This window comes from Hemicordylus capensis, chromosome 3, assembly GCF_027244095.1.
Source record: "Hemicordylus capensis ecotype Gifberg chromosome 3, rHemCap1.1.pri, whole genome shotgun sequence".
In the NCBI taxonomy this organism is placed as follows: Eukaryota; Metazoa; Chordata; class Lepidosauria; order Squamata; family Cordylidae; genus Hemicordylus; species Hemicordylus capensis.
Window position 1 is genome coordinate 162,355,659 of NC_069659.1, and position 12,170 is coordinate 162,367,828.

At 42.5% G+C, this 12,170-nt stretch overlaps 2 long non-coding RNA genes across 5 annotated transcripts in view; one reads left to right on the plus strand and one right to left on the minus strand.

Moving 5' to 3' along the window:
• The window catches only part of LOC128352140 (uncharacterized), a 28,999-nt gene that overhangs the window by 12,560 nt on the left and 4,269 nt on the right, over positions 1-12,170 (minus strand). The window lies entirely within an intron of this gene.
• LOC128352139 (uncharacterized) overlaps positions 2,083-12,170 on the plus strand; it is a 78,157-nt gene continuing 68,069 nt past the window's right edge. For all 4 annotated transcript variants that reach the window (XR_008320226.1, XR_008320228.1, XR_008320229.1 and 1 more), the window contains exons 1-2: positions 2,083-2,217; positions 5,170-5,312. This is a non-coding gene — a long non-coding RNA (uncharacterized LOC128352139). The remainder of the gene's footprint in view (positions 2,218-5,169; positions 5,313-12,170) is intronic.

Here is a 12,170-nt window from a genome sequence, read left to right on the forward strand (position 1 = left end):
GGGAGCAGGTTTAACCTGAAGGAAATTGCCCTTCACTCTTTCTAGTTGTTCTGAGCAAAGCTGCCATGGGATCAAATAACTGCTTTTGAAAGGCAATTTGTTGAGGGGACCAGGGTACAGGGGGAAATGGTTAAGCCCCTTTCCATGCACCCATAATCCTGATTCAGGTCATGGACGCAGCAGTTGCTATTTCAAAATATAAAAGCCAGTAAAATGCCATGTACATCAATTATGGTGATGCAGAGAATCAAATATGTATCACTGTATGGCCTCTTTTTTATTTCTACTTACATCAAATGCAGAGCAAAGTTATGATACATTCAATCAGATTCCATGTACACAGGCAGAATCTCATCGGCAGCAGTCCTTAAACTGTTCAAAAATAGCCACACTGATTTTAAAGAGTCTATTCCACTCTAAGTGGCATGAAGATAGCAGCTGTTATCACCAACAGGATGATCAACAAACTGAGAGCAGAGAGACAGGAAAGAGACAACAAAGCCACAAGGCAATGTTCACACCAGCTACTGTACTATAATTTTATCTGGCATTAAGAGTTCTCACTATCTGCTTTTAGCCACAATCTAAACTCAACCTAACTCCATTAAGCCTACAGAAATTTCCTGGTTATTTAATGAAACTGCCATTAACAACTTCCAAAGAGAGCAATAGCAAAAGAGAAACCAATACACCTTTGGAAAGAATTAACCACTTCTAAAGATGATTAAAGGAGTGTGTGTGAGCCTTCTTATTAAAACCACTGAGACTGAAGTTTCAATTAATGAACTACAATTCATGGTTATTAGCTTGACTAATAAAGTTTGTAAGTGAACAGAAAGCTTGTGATAATGAAGACAAAGTAGCAAACCGAGGGAACATGCTGCCAGTAGCAAAAAAGGAACACAACATAAGTGAAATTGGAAGTCAGAGGAAAATAGAACATCAATAAGTGTCTTGACAACAATTTGCATTTATTTCATCCTCTATGTCATGTTTTTCCTTTATAGTCTAATCGGGGAAGGAGAGAAGGCAACAGGCCTTAAGAACCAAATGCTACCAGGCTAATAAAATGATAGATGTGAAGTTAATTACATTAATGAAACAATCAGGTATAACAGAAACAACAGAAGGGGGGGAAACCGCTATCTGCTGTTGCACCTAACATAATTCACAGTCTGCTTATAGCTGGAGGTAATTAGAAACAAACTAAAAGCAGACAAAACGAGCTGTCATCTTCGCTATGCGTAAAGTTGCTTGGGGACACTTTCATGAGCTTTGAAGCCTTTTGCTCCTTAATAAATAAGTGAGAGAAGCAACCAGGCCTGAAAAGTGGTTTCAAGTAACCAGCACTGGGACCTGAAGTAAATACCAGATACCTATTCCAGGCTTTGCAACTTCCCCACCATACACTTTGGTTTGGCTCTTAGTTTGGCAGATTTCATCATGGTTTCATCTTCCTGGGCTGACTATGCCCAGGAGTAGCCCTTAATGGATGGATGGATGGATGGATAGATAGACAGATAAAATTATCTGAGGCATACTGGTGGCTAATCCCATACATGGCAGCTCTTGCGACAGTTCGTGAGCAGAAGCACCGTGGTGATTGAGCAGTAGAGATTCCATATGCAAATAGTGGGGAGGAGCCTGTGATGGTTAAGGACAGGAGAGAATGAGGGGGAGAGGAGGGGAAGAAAGACAGAGGGGAAGAGTGAGTGGAGGAGAGAGAAAGAGAGTAAAAGGAGGGAGGGAAAGCGAGAAGGAAGGAAGGGCGAGGGGTAGGCCCAAGCCTGTTAGTGGCCTGAGGGGAACGAGCAGCCATGGTGGCACCCTTGGGCAGCAAGAAAGGGCCCAGACAACCACTGCTGTTGTTGGGGCTACAGAGGCCATTTGGAAGGAGGCAGGCAGGAAAGGGATGGGCCCTGGCCTGTCAGCAGCCTGAGGGGAATGATTGGTCATGACTGTGGTGGCAGCGAGGAAGGGCCCTGTGGGGGAGGAGCAGGAGTGGGGCTTGGCTGAGGGTGGGGAGATCTCTGGGGATAGGGGGCTGCAACTTGGCCAATAGGCACCAGCAGTGCTGCAGCAGTGACCAAAAGGGGTGAGAGGAATGGAGTACTGGGATGGAGGAGTGACTGAGAGGAGTGGGGTGGTGGTGGAAGCAACTGGATGGAGGAGAAGGAGCAGGAGTGTGGCTCAGGTGATGGTGGAGAAATCTCTGAGGTGAGGGGAGCAATCAAGTGAACTAGCTTAACCAAGCTCTGCGCTGGTTAAGCTAGTTCTATTTAATATAGAGACAGAGGGGCCAGTTAAAAAGATTTTTCCAAAGTGCTACAGCAAGCAGCTTCTTTGCTTCCTACTTTCTGATACCAGTAGATCTGCTGAAATGAGTAGATCATCATTATGGCCATCAATTGCTTTTCTTTTTCAACCAAATTTTCTTCCTGTGGAAAACCCCTGACCAGAACTGTAGCTGATAGGAATTTTGGAGGAAGGTTTGAAGTGATGGAGAGCTTGAGGCTAAAAAGGAAATCATCAGCTTCTGTCTGAACTGAACAAGAGCCAGAGAAAAAGGGGAGTAATGGCAGGAGAGAGGGCACGCCCTCAACTCCTGCCTGTGGCTTCCAGCATCATCTGGTGGGCCACTGTGAGAAACAGGATGCTGGACTAGATGGGCCTTGGGCCTGATCCAGCAGGGCTCTTCTTATGTTCTAATGAGATTTTCCTCTCCTCAGAATGGGAAACAGCAAAGAAAATTAACAGTTATGGTTGGTCAATACTGAGAACACTTAGACTATCAAGTTTCAGTATTTACTAGAGAAACAGGCAGTTGTCATTACATTATTTCACCCTTCTGCCACAAAGATGGCTAATAAAATCCACCAAACACTTAAATTGTAATCTAATTTGGAATTCTTGGTTTGTTACATCACAGGGTACTTCTCATCTCAGTGATCTCTACAATTCTTCTTTAAGTAGCCATCCAGGGGTGTCGCTATATTTGAACCCTGGGCCTCTAGGTGGGGGGCGCTGGCTAGGCCACAGCATGCTGCTCTTCACTCTCCCCCTCATCCCACCCTGGGGCCATCTTCACTTTCCCCCCTCAGGGCCCACTCCAGCCTTGCTACACCTCTGTAGCCTTCTTTATATTCCATCAAACAATATGAAATATTAAAATACCTGATAACACGTCAAAGAATAATAAAACTACGTAACTGATATGGCCAAAAAGAAGCAGAAGCAGCAGCATCCAAAGAGCAGCAAAACCCTTAGCAGCAGCAGCCCATCAGTTACTTGCATTATCCTGTCAAGGCCTTCTGAAAGAGTGAACTTTTTACTGCTTGCTGGAAGGCAAGCTGCAATGGAGCCAGACAGGCCTCTCTTGAGATCTTAGGACAAATGGTGTAAAAGCTGAGCACTAGGCCTGAGGCTGGTGCAGAACTGCTTACTGAACATCTGCATCAAAGAGCTGAGATTGATGCTGGTGCTGTGCCTTTCCAGACCTCTCATTTGGGAATTCAAGATAGAAAATTTGAAGGTCAGTTTCTTGCCCAGTGAGATCAAATGCTATATATAGTGGCATATGGTGTAGTGTGGGCAAGAAGTGTTACTCCACATCATGCTTGCCCCTCTCCCTCCATCTGGCTGCCCCAGGGCATTGGAATATGCTCCCTGCTGAAATAAGAGCATCTCCTTCTCTGTTTGTTTTCAGGAAGGCACTCAAGACTCTCCTGTTCTCTCAAGCTTTTAATTAGAATCTTAATAATTTCAATAGTTTGTTTTATATTGTTTTTACTGTGTTTTATGTATTTTAACTTGTGATTTTTAATATTGACATTTGTACACCGCCAGAGATTTACATATCAGGCAGTATAAAAATGTAATTAATAATAATAATTCTGTGGACTCCACAGATTGTGAGACTTGGGCAATACATTGGCACTGAAGGGGCCGAAAGGTTGTGGGAATTATACCTAGGCGAGAGACAGATGGTAGTTTTCTACAGCATTTTCCACACAATTTCTAGAGAGTGGTATGACAGAGTAACTGTTGCTCAATGTATTTGTTCCCCCTCCCCCATCCTGCTGTCATCTTTCATTAAAGATATGTTTCAGGTTGTTGTGCTTCAAAAACCTGCAAAACGTGTCTGCCAGAGATAAAAGTGAGAGAAAACCAAGGAGGCTGTATATCTAGAGCAGTGATGGCCTCACACCATTTTCACCTGTCTGGAAAATGATTGTCTTTCTCCAGCCTGGGAGTGTCACAAGTACTTCTAGAATTTTGTAAGCAGATAAAATCTGAAATTAAACTGAGATATAGCCAAACATTCAAATATAGTATTGATATTTATCATGGATGATATGATTCTACTTATAGTTCAAAGCATTAACTGGAAATTGAAGCAACCCTTCAAATCGGGTCGAATTGAAGTGTAAGGTACAGTCAAAGCTGCAAATCTGATCATACACCACACCAAATTGCCAAGACAGCTTCAAATTGAATCTTTGTACCGTAGACAGACTTGGTTAGTTCAGGAGAGATCCTTGCAAGTGAAAGGAGCATCTGAGGCAGCCCTCAAAATTTTTTTCCCTATGATGCCAATAAATAAATAAATAAAGGTTTTTTAAGAGTCTAGACATGACCACATTTGCAATTCATCATTTCTTCATTTATTAGTAAGCTCAGTTAAAGGCAACTTAAAGGATACTTAAGAATTGTAGAGACTACTGAGAATGAGAACTAACTGTGATTTAACAAACCTCACATTCCAAATGAGATTACCATTTAATTGAGCAAAAGGCAGAAGTTATAGGTTTTCCTGATATTCATTATTGCTCTGATAAGGTTTAAAAACCCATCTCCATTGGTACATGTAGCCAGAATCATTATCTAACCCCTTTTTTTTCTAATGGTGCAGCAGGGAAATGACTTGACTAGCAAGCCAGAGGTTGCCAGTTCAAATCACCACTGGTATGTTTCCCAGACTATGGGAAACACCTATATCGGGCAGCAGCGATATAGGAAGATGCTGAAAGGCATCATCTCATACTGCATGGGAGGAGGCAATGGTAAATCCCTCCTGTATTCGACCAAAGAAAACCACAGGGCTCTGTGGTCGCCAGGAGTCACACCGACTCGACGGCACACTTTACCTTTACTTTACTTTTCTTATAGATATTGAAGAAACACCTCATCCCACTGACCAGTAAAGGAGAATTAGCATATTAAAAGGATGACCTTTCTCCTTTTGAGCGACTACTAGACATAATACTATTGCAGACTACTTTCACTTTCATTTTCATTCTCGTGAGGCATGAGTAAGTGTCATATGATTGCATTTCCCTGTATGTATCCAGTTTGTGTTGCATTTTGGCGAGTAGACTACATACGTATAACAAAGGAATTCAATAGCCGCTTTGCTCAGTTAGAAGGCTACTCAGTTACTATCTGGATAGGCAGTTAGGCGGACAGGAAATACATGAGAGTATTTATCAGCATAACAGATTGTGTGTCTGTGTTCCTACATTACATACTCCTTAGCAGCAGGGGCATATCTAGGGTAGGGCAGGCAGGGCACGTGCCCTGGGAACCACTTGAAGGGGGGCGCAAATTCTTAAAATTATTTTTTTTTTAAAAAAAAAGGCTGCTGAAAACAAAATGGCCACTGCACATGCTAAAATGGCCTCTGTGAGGCCCTAGGCCATACCAGGCCTCACAGAGGCCATTTGAGCATGCATGGTGGCCATTTTGTTTTCAGCAGCCTTTAAAAAACAACAACACCAATTATTTTTAAAAATGGACACAGCACATGCTCAAATGGTCTCTGTGAGGCCCTAGATGCCAGCGGTGGGAGGGGTAACCTTTGCAGATGCCCCCCTCCCACAGCCTATAGGAAGCGCCCCAAAGGGGCTACAGGTTAAAAAAAATTAATTTAATATAATATAAGTCACTGTACACATATTCAGTTTGGCACTATGTACAGAGAATCAGGGCTTGTGAATACTGAGCTGTGTACAGAGAATCAGGGCTTGTGAATACCGAGCTAGGATTGTATTCATTTGCTCTTACTTTGCTTCTTATGATAAGTGAGTTAAATGTGGTGTCTTAATAATATGACTATTAGTGGTGAGTTTGTCTTTGAATCAGTGTGAAATCCTTAGTATTAAGGCCCACTGGGAGTTTCTTGCTCTCTTTCTCTCATTTTAACTGTCTTTCTGAAAGACTAGAATATATTCCAAGCAGTGACACAGTTTATTCTGCATATCCTTTAATTATTTTCAGAGTATCTGGGAAAAGCCAAATTCTCCATTTATTTTTAAAACTTATGTAATAGTGATGCTACAATACATAGTAGAGAATTAGACAGGCACTTCTGTTTAATTTTCCAAGTACACCTCCACATAGTATTTGGATATTTCATGAACCCCAGCATACTGAAATATGTTGTTTTCCAGCATTTTTTGGTCTGGCTATGTCCATTGCTAAATAGTTTTTGAAATTTTAAAAGATTAACGAGCTTGACATATTTTTCAGCTGATATTATGGTAAAGTTATCTAAAATATGGGTGTCAGATGTTTGGACAGGGGGCGCAATTTCAGTTCTTGCCCTAGGCGCTATTTTCCCTAGATACGCCTCTGCTTAGTAGTCAATATACTTCATATTCCTGGATGCAAAAAGGCCTTTTGTGGTGAGTGGAGAGAAGCAAAAATGGCTTCCTCCTTCCCTCTGCCCACACAATAGCCAGTCCTTGCCTGCAGATAGTTTAGTGGCTCCTTGTGAGGATGGAGCTCTTGCACTGCTCTCATAAGTCTGCACGGAATGTCAGCACAGCCACTACCTGCAATATGAACTATCAAATGCTTGAATCTTGACTGTTCAACTTTTCTTTTTTAATAGAAATAATGGTCAGGCAGGCAAAGGTCCTAAAACAAAGAGCAAAAGAGAGCTAATCTTGTGGTAGCAAGCAAATGAATCTCATTTGCTAAGTACAGTCCACCCTGGTTTGCATTTGAATGGGAGACTACATGTGAGCACTGTAAGATATTCCCCTCAGGGGATGGAGCCGCTCTGGGAAGGGCACCTGGATGCTTGCATGCAGAAGGTTCCAAGTTCCCTCCCTGGCATCTCTGATAGGGCTCAAAAGGACTCCTGCCTGTAACCTTAGGAACATAGGAAACTGCCATATACTGAGTCAGACCATTGGTGTATCTAGCTCAGTATTGTCTTCACAGACTGACAGCGGCTTCTCCAAGGTTGCAGGCAGGAATCTCTCTCGGGCTTAGAATTAAATGCTGACAAAAGTGTATTTGTTAAAATGGATCCCAGACCCAAGCAACTTTCGCGCCTACCCATCTCTGATTGTAAAAGCGAAGGAGCCCCAGAGTCCAAACTGAAGTGGGTAGATACAGTAAACATTTTGGGGATTGAATATGGGATTAAGGAAAAAGTCTGGGGGGGAAATTGGACAGATTGTAATGCTTAAGTACTGCTTAAGTAATGCTTAAAATAATGCTTAAAATCACCATGTGGAAAAAATGGAGCCTTGCCATGTACCAGAAAGCGGTTTATATCCGGACTTACCTGATACCCCCGGTGCATAACCTGGCGGTAGTCTATCCTCCCCCGCTCGATCTCCTTCGGAGAGTTGAAAGCCAGATCTTCTGTCTAGTATGGCACACAGCGTCCTTCCCTTTGGCTCGTGCGGTAGCATTTAAGGAGGTTGAGCGGGGAGGCCTAGCCCTACCTGCCCTGCAACCCTATTTTGTAACTGAATTCATGTCCTACAATTTTGGAAACTGGATTTTCATAAATGTCCATAATATGTCCAACCTCCTGCAAAAAACCTGGGTCTCGCTTTTTGCTCTGCATTGGCACAAGCCAGCATGGGGCAGAGCATGGTGGGGGAAATGATCTTTAATGGTAATATCACACAAGTATTAAAAACAGAACACCTGGACTACTTGAGAGATTTGTTATTCACACTTTAAAAATGGAAGGTTGAACCGGATCTATTTAAAGGATTCTCCTCAATTAAGCAGCTAAGGAAAACAATTTATGGAGAGATTCTAGAAGTGGGTTTTTTAAAACCGGATTTAGAACGTAAATGCTACAAACACTGCACCTCACAGTACTTGTTGCAACCCGATCACCCTATCACTCTTTTCTTTAAGGAGAAAAAAGTCCCTTTCCATTTATGGGAAACAAGGTGGCGCTTATACCAAGTACTGCCACTTAATGTGGCTAAGCCATGGCTCCCAGAGGACGAGCAAGAGTGTCCTAAAATCACCTGCAAACAGAAAGCTAGTGAGCTAGGCAAAACATTCAGGGAAACCCACTAACATTTCTTAAAAGAGTGTGTGGTAGCCAAAAGAGTGTGGCAGGGAGTAAGCAAGCAGTTAGAGTGGCCTGATTTGGAAAAACAGACTTGAGAAGAACTAACCTCGGGTTTGAGCGATAGAACCTCTTTTCGAGGTCCCAGAAAGAAACCTTCAAGGAAACGGGATGGAACAGGTGCCCTCATACTAGGGAATTGGAACGTTCCCCTTCTTGTAATCAGGTTAGTAAACCTGTATGTCATTTATGCAATGCTCATACATAGGAATAGGGAGGGAAGACGCGACCAAGAGGTTCACACAGATGAGACAGTAAATCTCTTCTGGAAAAGTTTGTATGGTTATGTGCAAAAAGACAAGAGTATCTCTTCTAAACAGCAATGGGACAAATTATGGAAATGGACGTTGGACGTAACCCCCTCGATTACCTGATGTGCCTTGTAATCCCCCACCACCGAGTTTCAGTACTACCTGCATATACCTCATAACCTTGTGGGTTTCCAAATCCTTGTGTGTAAATCTTTGTAGATATATCATGTACAAACAACGACTTTGTATATAATTGTGCATTGGAAACGTACTGTATGCTTTGGTAGTTTGTTGGTTCAGTTAAAAAAATCTTGTCCTATTAAAAAGAAAAATCTTGTCCTATCTTGGAGAAGCCAGGAAGGGAACTTGAAACCTTCTGCTCTTCCCAGAGCGGCTTCATCCCCTGAGGGGAATATCTTGCAGTGCTCACACATCAAGTCTCCCATTCATATGCAACCAGGGCAGACCCTGCTTAGCTATGGAGACAAGTCATGCTTGCTACCACAAGACCAGCTCTCCAACCTTGAAGAAGCTTCTGCCAGTCTGTTTAGACAATACTGAGCTAGATGGACCAATGGTCTGACTCTGTATAAAGCAGCTCTCTATGTTCCTATGTAACCCCAACCCAATACAATAGAACAATTCCTTGCTATTGATGGAACTGACACACCAAGAGCCTTATCTGCTTTGTATCCCTACCAGATGCTCCTGCCTCACCCATTCAGCCCCATGACCTTCACCTAGAACATTTGTATACTTGCCCCTGTCTTTTAATTTCAATGGAACTACTTAAAGTAATTTTCCTCAGTATGTCAGCCAGATTGTGGTTAATCGCCTTTTCTTGGTACATAATCATATCTGAGTAACCGTGCGAGAATAGATTCTGGTAAATCAAAGTGGACCTCATTCATTTTTCACGGATCAGTAAGAACAAGTGTTTTCATTAAACTATAACTGGGAGAAACATTGAGTCTCTGTACAATTTGATGTGAAACCACTTTTAGAGTTCTCAAGATTAAATAAAAGGATTATGGTAATGGACCATGCATATGTGCATTAGAGAAATAAAACATTTTGAAATTTGGGAAAGCTTTGGGAAGCAAATGGAATTAACAATTTCTATCAAATATAATAAGAGACAGGTGTTCAACTATTAAAGTCATGATTACGGTAGCGATAGCAGCTGAGACAGGGAAATCACAGCTGTTCCTTAGCTTTTATTTTTGTGTTAACAAAAATTCTTGTTTTTGTTCTCTAAAATATATTACTTATAACCCATAAAGGATATTGGAAGAGAACAAGCTTGTGATACTTAGCAGGCCTACAGTACACTAAAAAGGCATAGAAAAAAATTCTTATCACATCAACACAGAATCTTTGGCAGCAGGAGAAAAAAATTGCATTAATTCATTTTCTGGATTTAAAAACAACTTTCAATAGTTCTTCTTTTAAATAACAGGCAGGATCCAGACTAAGTTAGTCATGACTAGGTATAATTGAAATGAAGGAAACAAGTTAGTCATGAATAACTCAAATGCTGTTAATTTCACTGAGACTTAGTCATGACTAGTAGTTTGTATTCTGCCTCCCTGCCCTCCTAATTTTATCTAACTAAAGTAAGGCCTACCTTTATCTTGTTTTGTAACCTGGTATCAACTGGTAGATATATTCTCTTCCTCAGTATGGTCAGTTGTGTACTGTCAGTTGTATACTGTTGTGTCCGGGGGAGGGTCACACCATGAGGGTTGCTTCATGGTCATGCTGGAGGCCAGCTGTGTACTTAATATGACATCCTGAATTTAAAGAAGTGATTAATGACTCATCCAGCTTGGTCCCTTTTCCCTCTGTGGCCGTCACCAGTGATCAGCACTCAGAGCATCTGCTGGCTCCTATGATAGTAGAGTTCTTTCTTTGTGCGGGACATTCGGGAAGGCTAGAGGAGTCTCTTGTATCAACTGTTGTTTTCCTGGGCACTCCATATGAAGTAAGAATCACACACATTATAGAGGCCCTGAGAGAACAGAAGAGTGGGGTGGGGGTGGGGATAGGCAGGGATCTGGAGTCTATGTAAAGTGAGCACATGTCAGACAAGTCAGAGGCTATCTCTGTTCATGTGCTACACCCAGTTACAGGCATCCTCTCAAGCATGAATTGTCCCTTTTACTAAGCATGGTCTGCCTTGATTTGCATTTGAATGGGAGACTACATGTGAGCACCATAAAATATTCCCCTCAGGGGATGGAGCCACTCTGGGAAGAGCATCTGCATGCTTGCATGCAGAAGGTTCCAAGTTCTGGCATCTCCAAGATAGGAGAAGATTTATTTATTTTTTAATAGGACAAGATTTTTTTTATTGAACCAACAAACTACCAAAGCATACAGTGCGTTGCCAAAGCACAATTATATACAAAGTGGTTGTTTGTACATGATATATCTACAAAGATTTACACACAAGGATTTGGAAACCCACAAGGTTATGAAGTATATGCAGGCAGTACTGTAACTCGGGGATGGGGGATTTCAAGGCACATCAGGTAATCGGGGGTGGGGGTGGGGTTTACGTCCAACGTCCATTTCCACAATTTGTCCCATTGCTGTTTAGAAGAGATACTCTTGTCTTTTTGCACATAACCATACAAACTTTTCCAGAAGAGATTTACTGTCTCATCTGCATGAACCTCTTGGTCGCGTCTTACCTCCCTATTCCTATGCACGAGCATTGCATAAATGACATACAGGTTTACTAACCTGATTACAAGAAGGGGAACGTTCCAGTTCCCTAGTATGAGGGCACCTGTTCCATCCCATTTCCTTGAAGGTTTCTTTCTGGGACCCCGAAAGGAGGTTCTATCGCTCAAACCCGAGGTTAGTTCTTCTCAAGTCTGTTTTTCCAAATCAGGCCATTCTAACAGCTTGCTTACTCCCTGCCACACTCTTTTGGCTACCACACACTCTTTTAAGAAATGTGAGTGGGTTTCCCTGGGCTGAGAGAGACTCCTGCCTGCAACCTTGGAGAAGCCACTGCCAGTCTGTGTAGACAACACTGAGCTAGATGGACCAATGGTCCTATGTTCCTATGTAGGGATCCCTGGCCCTCAGATATGGAGTCAGCCCTGCTTAAAGGAGTGTTTAATGCACTTGCTATAGACTATGAGCATCATGTCCATCCACGAAGGGAATAATCCCAGGGACTTTTTGACTCTCTTGCTTCCTAAACATACAGGCCTGCCTTCTCTAACTACTGTAGAACCTAGAGAAAAGGCACATGGGGCTGACCTGCACTGGAGACCTGGCTTGGCACCCAAGAATGACATGGCGCTGCAAACCATGCTGACTTGGTAAATGTGGAAGGCCATGCTGGTCCCCATCAGGGAACTGAGCTCTGATAACCTGTGTGGCAGGCAAGGATACTAGACTCTTGTCTACAGAGGTGAAGGACTATGAAATGGGACCCGAGACTGTCTTAGGGAAATTTATGACATAACATTTTTGGAAATAGGTAATATGGCACTTTCTGAAAAGAATGATGAGGT